This window comes from Phasianus colchicus, chromosome 14 (genome assembly GCF_987193195.1).
Source record: "Phasianus colchicus chromosome 14, bPhaCol1.hap1.1, whole genome shotgun sequence".
Lineage (NCBI taxonomy): Eukaryota > Metazoa > Chordata > Aves > Galliformes > Phasianidae > Phasianus > Phasianus colchicus.
Window position 1 is genome coordinate 10309378 of NC_143449.1, and position 6971 is coordinate 10316348.

The following is a 6971-nucleotide window of genomic DNA, read 5'->3' on the forward strand; positions in this document are numbered from 1 at the left end:
AGGGGAAAGGCGATGGAAATCACTTATTTTAAAACCTATTGCTGCCATTTAGTTAAAGTAGAGCAAAGGAATATTCTGAATATGAACAAATGCCTATGATGCTTTGGTTATGTCCTTATATATTCCAGGCACTTGACTACCAGGTACAAAAGCTAACAAGATATGCTAGTAGTATTTGAAGCTCATCTTCACTAAAATCTGCACAGGCACAAGGATCCACTATGTAGCAAATCAAACAGAACTTCAACTTTAAGAATGTTTTCAAAATTATTGTTCCATGTGTTTTCTGGGGTTTGTTAGATAAAGACAGAGTACTCAGTACTGCTAAGAACTCAGTGCTGTTCTGAGGAATTTCTCCATAAAGAGTGTCAAACAGTTGCATGTCATGAACTTGCTGAAAAATCGTTGTCATGATGTTGTGGATGCCTTCCTTATGGGTAGGTTTATCTCAATGAAATGTCTCTGTACTGTCATTTTGATGACTTTCTCATTACCATCATTCACTTGTTCAATATAAAAAATTTTCTGCTGTCTGAGTGATAGGGTTATCTAAATTGTTCTCCTGCTTGGTTTAGCAATGCTATTCATAATGCTATGAGTAAAACAATTTGTTTCTGATTTCTCCATAAATTAAGACTCTATGTTTGTTTCTACTGGATTTATTTGAAACAGTAGAAATAACTTTTAACGGGAGTGGGATACCTATTTGTCCTTCTGTGTCTTTGAAAATCTTTCCCTTGTGTAATTTAACTTTGTAATGCTCTTAGAAGAACAGGAATAAGATTTTCAGCAGCATGGGGTGACTTTCAATTCCATTCATTTTCATTTTTTCTTCTTCATAAATTTGATGCTTTTAAAAAAGCATATTTTGGTCATAATGGTTTTTAGAGCTTTGTTGACCGATGGCACCACAGCGTTAGGGCTTTCCCTCTCTCCTCCAGCTTTCTTCTGCTGTAATATATTTTGGCTTGAGGCAGTGAACGTACCTGGAAATTTAACAATGGAAATAATGCCATTCATGAGTGCAAACTCATTATCATAAGAATCTCTTTGCATCATCTTGAAATGATTTTCATACTTTTCACCAGTATAGACAGACATAAATATTCAACAATGACTCAGCTGTTTAAAAAACAGCATTTAATTTCTTTATTTGTGCTTGATTACCTGTTAATTGTTAGATATGCTAAATATTAATCCTAAATTCTTAAGTTATTTTTGGTCTGTTGCAGAAAGGAAGTGTACTTACTGTCATAATCTTATATTTGCAGAGTTTGCTTTAACAGTAAGTCATTCTGCAAAGGCAGTTCGTAGGGAAATGGAAAAAAATAATTATTCTGGGGTCAAAGTCAACATAAAATGCACATCAGCATTAACACAGAAGATATGCTTGAGTTTGCTGTATAGTAGCTCAAACATATGCAGTGTTCACTTATTCTGTAGGATAGCAAAAGGGATGATTTATCAAAATCTACCACAAGATCAATTTATAACAGCAAAATAGATGACTTTATTTGCCTGCCTTCAGAGCTATTGAGTAACCTATGTGAGATGGTGTAACTGTGTAAAATATACAGCTTCTTAGAAGGCTTTTTCTGAAAAATATTAGTGTTGCTGGTTTCTTTACCCAGGTCTGGATAGAAGTGTCAGTTCAAGAAAGTATATCAATTTTAATAGGAAATTATTAATCCTTTGGGGTCTAGATGGAAGTTTGAAGGTAATTCCAGCTTTATTCTTGATGTATTTTCAAAATTTCAATTATAAGAGCTCAGATTTCTGAAGGTATTTTAAGTGATATGGGACTAAGGAATACAAAGTGCTGATTCTCCATCTTCCAATCTAGAAGTCTGGAAATAAATGGCTCAGCGAAAGTCTCCCTGAGCTTCTGCAGCATTTTGTGGCCTCTTAGATATGTCCTGTTGGCCTCTGCAAGAGAGCAGCAAGATGGTTTTCTACTGCTCTCTTCTAACAAGTTTCATGTTCCCCTCAGAATGGGAAAATAGAGATCTCATAGAACACATAAATGAATAGTAGGAAAAGAAAAAATAGAAAGACACTTCATTCTCAACAAACTATAAAGAATTACACTGTAATCTGTATCATAGGGAGATAAAACAAGACAGGAATTATGCATTTTGGTTTTACTGATCAGTTTTGAAAGAAATTTACTAATTCTAGCAGGTTTAAAGGTGTGGATACAAAACTGCTCTGCCAAAATGTTTTCTGTAAGATCGACAGGCTCACCCACAACTGGATGGGATACACACTACAGGCAACATACAGCTGGGTTTACAGTTATTTGAGAAGGTGAGTGGAGGTCATGGAGCTAACCGAAGGCCAGCTTTGTAAATCCTAATAAATGTTTAGCTGTAGTATTTCAGACTTTAACATCGCAGGAGAAAAGGTACTCGGGCAATCTTAGAAAGTCTGGGTGAAACTAGAAATGGTATCACTGTGTTTGGTGGGTTGTGAAGAAAAATTACCTTCAAGTTCTGACGCGGTGTTAACACTCCTTGCCTGCACTGTGCTGCTGCATCTAGGCAAGTTATGATAATAACAACAGATTATTAACTTTTTTTTTTGTCATTTTTTTCCCCCATTACCAAAATCAGTGCATGAAACAGTCACTGGAATGGAAGGGAAAGTAGACAAGAAAAAAGTAAGAATCTGGATATTTTTGGTGACAATGTTTCTTGACTGATTTGGAAGTCTAGTATAGTGTCTAGATACCTGTTACCAATTATAGCTCAGTTAAAAATGAAGAAAATAGGTAGAGAAGCACGCTTTCATTAGATCTGTATCCTGGGAATGGGTTTTTCAGTTGATGTTTATGAAAGCCTATCTCCCCCCCTCTCCCCCCATGCCCAAAAGGCAGGAAGTTATTCTAATTCTTTGATTTACTGATCGTGCAGGGAATGATTAAGCCTCTGTATTTTGTGATAGGTGTAAATTAAAAAGGAATGTCAAATACCCAGCAAGCACACTGTTGAGTGTTTTTGTAGATAGGTGATTGCTTCTGTCTTTTATCTGAAGGAAAGATTTAGATATCAAGGAGAAACAGTGCTGTGCTTAGTGTGTATTTATAACTTTTCATATGAGAATCTCCAAACACCTGGAGACAGATAAATGCTAAACAGTATTAACAGTATTCGTGTGAATCCCCCAAAGTTTGTTGTATTCAGCCTTCGTGAAATACTGTGCTTACTGAGCATGAATGCTCATACAGTGTACTATTTTTGGATAATATCTAAATGTCATATGAATATCTAAATGTCATATGAATACCTGAATTTGGACTTGAAGAAAGGCAGACATGTTCTAACACTCATATTTGTTTTTAACTATTTGTTATTTACTGTTATTTAGTTCACCTCTGTCACTGTATATAATAAAGTGTCAAGCAGAAAAACCTTCTTGCCAGTGTTGCCCAAATAAAAGGAGTTACCCTCTATTACCAAGCTATTCCACCCTCCAGCCCCCTAGTCATTTTATCAATTTCCTAATACAATAGATTGAGATTGCTGTGAATTAAGACTCCCAAACTGTTGTAAATTGAATTTATATGTCTATACATTTTCAGATAGATCTATAAACTGAACTGATTTCTCTATCTTTGCATAGCAAACCAGGGATAAAACCAGAAATAGAATCTAAGACTTCTGATTCTGTCTTTTTAAAACTCAGTTAGTAGGTTTCAGTGTCCTATAAATGCTTATTGTACAATCTGTAAAAGAAAATGAAATTATTTTAACAGATATTAAGGTAGAAGTATTACAGGATTGTTAGATATTGCAGTCTATTTTAGTACAGATAAGTCATTTAGAAAATAAAGCTTTCAAAAAGCATTGGTATACAAATAAATGCTTCATATGTTTTGACTTACCATTTTCTCTGGAAGCTTTTTGAGCCTCTTGAAAGTCTAATATCCAGTTTTTGGTCAGAGATGCCAGCTCTGAACTGCCTGGAACATCTTTCATGGTCTAATTTAATTGCAGAGGAAATAGAGAACTCAGAAACTGAACAAGATTCCTCTGATGTTTAAAAAAGCAAAGGGTTTAGTATTTTTATTTGTGAGTAGAGTACTAAATAAAATGTGGTATTTCCTGACTATCCTACTCTTGGTAGAGGTTCACACCTTATCAATATTTAACTAATTCCAGGTAATAAAATTAGAGGCCCTCAAAGTTAAATGTTAATGTCTGAATCTGCTGAAAACAACAACAACAACAACAACAAACAATTAAATCCCCGGCAGCTGGGACAAAATCTCAAGTTACATGGGTAGTAAAAATGTCCCTCCATAGAGCTTCCCATGCAAAGCCTGGATCATTTAAAAATATTCTTATCACTGCCTTCCTTTAACTGTTACTTATGGTTGTGATGAGAATAAAGGTTATAAAGACTCTCAAACTTCATTTTCCAGTGAGGAAAATATCCCACTAGACAGCTTTGAATCAGCTACAAGGAATAAATCAAAATAATTACTGAAGGAGGGAAAAAGCCATGTGATTTTCAATCACTGAATTGCTATGGATCCTTTTCAAAATAAAGTCTAATTGACTGAAGCATTATTTGTTTTCAAGTCTTGTTATTGTTCCACAGTCAGGGAAGCTTATCATAAGCAACAAAGCTGAGTATCGGTATGAAATGAACCTGCCTTATATTAAATCCCCATCGAGTCTGTTTGCAGTAGATACCACCACCACCACCTTAACAGCCAAGTAAAAAGCCCAAGTTTTACAAAGCAGAAACAAAATTTACAAAGCTTGTTCAGTTTTTCAGCTAGAGGCTTTTGTCTGTGTATGGACAAGTGATTCTTCCTGTTTAAACGATAAGTGACATGGGATTTTCCAGAACTCTTGTTTTAGCTTCACATCATCAAAATCAACTAGACTGGAATAGCAAGATGAGCAAGGCTGAGCCTGTTAGAAAAATCCATTATCCAGGGTGAGGGAAAGGGCTGCTTGTTTGCTTATATGACTTCTTTGGAATGTGCTCAAGATGAGATCCCATGGTTCCTGTTTTCTTCAGGTTAAAACAAACAAACAAACAAACAAACCCTAAAAAATTATAAATTGCAAAAACAGGGTCAGTGCTTTTGGATTAGTTTTGGTGTGCCCAGTTGAATGAGCTTATGATTTTCGAGTCCATAAAATGATTTTAGGCAGTGTGTTTATGATAAAATATGGTGAGTTGAAAAATAATAGAAAAATGGGGTTAGGTAAAAATATTGAAGGAGAAGAGGAAGCACTTGCTTCCTAGTTTACTTTGCATACACTGTGGCTGAAGTATTGGAGATGCTACAGGCAACACCGAGACATACTGGCTATACAGACGTTGTTTTTCAAACAATCCACCTCCTGCACTTCCCCTGCCAGCCTCTTTCGTAGAAGATTTTGTACTTGGACATTTTTTAATGCTGCTATGATTTAATGCTTTGTCCTCTTTTTAGCTACAGTTGCCAATTTTGGCAAGCTGTTTGATGCTGCTGTTGTGTGAAATGAACAGGCCTTAGACATAAAGCTGGTGGTATCAAATTCTTTTAGATGATAACTTGTGTCAAAATCTAACTGTACTAAGCACAAATGCTGTGTGAGCACTATGCTGTTGCAGCAGTATATAGTGCCCAGTTTTTTTTGCCGCTGATGGGAGATGATTTTTGTTTCTGTTTATAAATTTGATGGTGAGAACAAAAGTTATCTGTTCTAATCCTAATGTCTTGCTCTAGTGTTTTTTCTCCTGTTAATCCTAAAAAATGTCTATAGTCAAAAGAACACAGTTGTTTCTCTGCCTTTCAATACCTGCACAGATAGCTATGTTCACCTCTTCTGCTCCATGAGAATCATTTGGGCACAATGGAAAACTGAGGTTTGAGAAAGGGGGGGACAGTCTCATTCTTCATTACATTCATGCAAAATGAAATTTAAGATGAGATGGTGACATGACATGGCATTTAGAATGAAGAGAATGGAAAACCATAGAAATACCTTGAATCACTAGGGTGGAATTATAGCATATTTGAAAACAAACAAACAAACAAACAAACCCGCAACAACCTCTAAATCTGATTTTTATCTTTAGTTTTATTTTATCATCCATTTCAGAGGTAACTTTGTCTCATTTCAGGTCAAGTGCTCCTTTGCATTCATGCTGATGTGTGTAAATCAACAGAACTGTGCTCAGTTTTCCCAGGAGACTGACTTTGAGTGCACAGCATTCAGAAAGGGGCAGTGCATGTACTTGGCTGCACAGAAAGTGGAGGGAGATGGTCACGTGTTCATCAGTCAGGTAAGAATTAGGGGTAACTTCAGTGATTGTCCCTTCCTCTACACTGTGCCTGAGGAATCCTAGAAGTACAAAACTCTTTGTGTTTAACCCCATTCCAAAATCTGCTGCAATTTTTTTAGACCAGTGTTCTGCCCATGTCATCTCACCTCAATTAAGGTTTGCAAAGGTGTAGCCCTCTCTGATATGAGGGGAAAAGCCCCAAGGGTCTTCACAAGCAAATCTTCCTTACCAGAAGCTCTACTAAAAGTCCAGCTTGTTAACTGTGCTTTTGAAGGGGCTTCTAGAGATGATAACATTCCTGGAGGCAGATGATTGTGGAAGGTGAGACCATTCCATTAGTTCTGCTCTGTGTGGCTGATTGGCAGCTATCCTTTCTTGCCACTGACCCATTCTTCTGCCTTGCCTCTAAGACTCACAGAATCACAGAATTGCCAGGGTTGGAAGGGACCTCAAGGATCATGAATCTCCAACCCCCCTGCCACAGGCAGGGCCACCAACCTCCACATTTAATGCTAGACCAGGCTGCCCAGGGCCCCATCCAATCTGGCCTTGAACACAACCAGGGACGGGGCATCCACAGCCTCTCTGGGCAGCTGTTCCAGTACCTCACCACTCTCTCTGTAAAAGGAAAGGAAGTTGCTTGGATTTGTTTTTATTTAAAACAGAAGTGTTTTGTAGTGACA

At 36.9% G+C, this 6971-nt stretch overlaps 1 long non-coding RNA gene across 1 annotated transcript; it reads right to left on the reverse strand.

Annotated features, from left to right (window-relative positions):
• Positions 1–310: 310 nt before the first annotated feature.
• On the reverse strand, positions 311–4059 carry LOC149916009 (uncharacterized). The gene is made up of 3 exons (XR_016471223.1): positions 3884–4059; positions 2484–2536; positions 311–986 (listed from the first exon to the last, which is right to left on the reverse strand). It is a non-coding gene; the product is annotated as an uncharacterized LOC149916009 (long non-coding RNA).
• Between the last annotated feature and the right edge of the window lie 2912 nt (positions 4060–6971).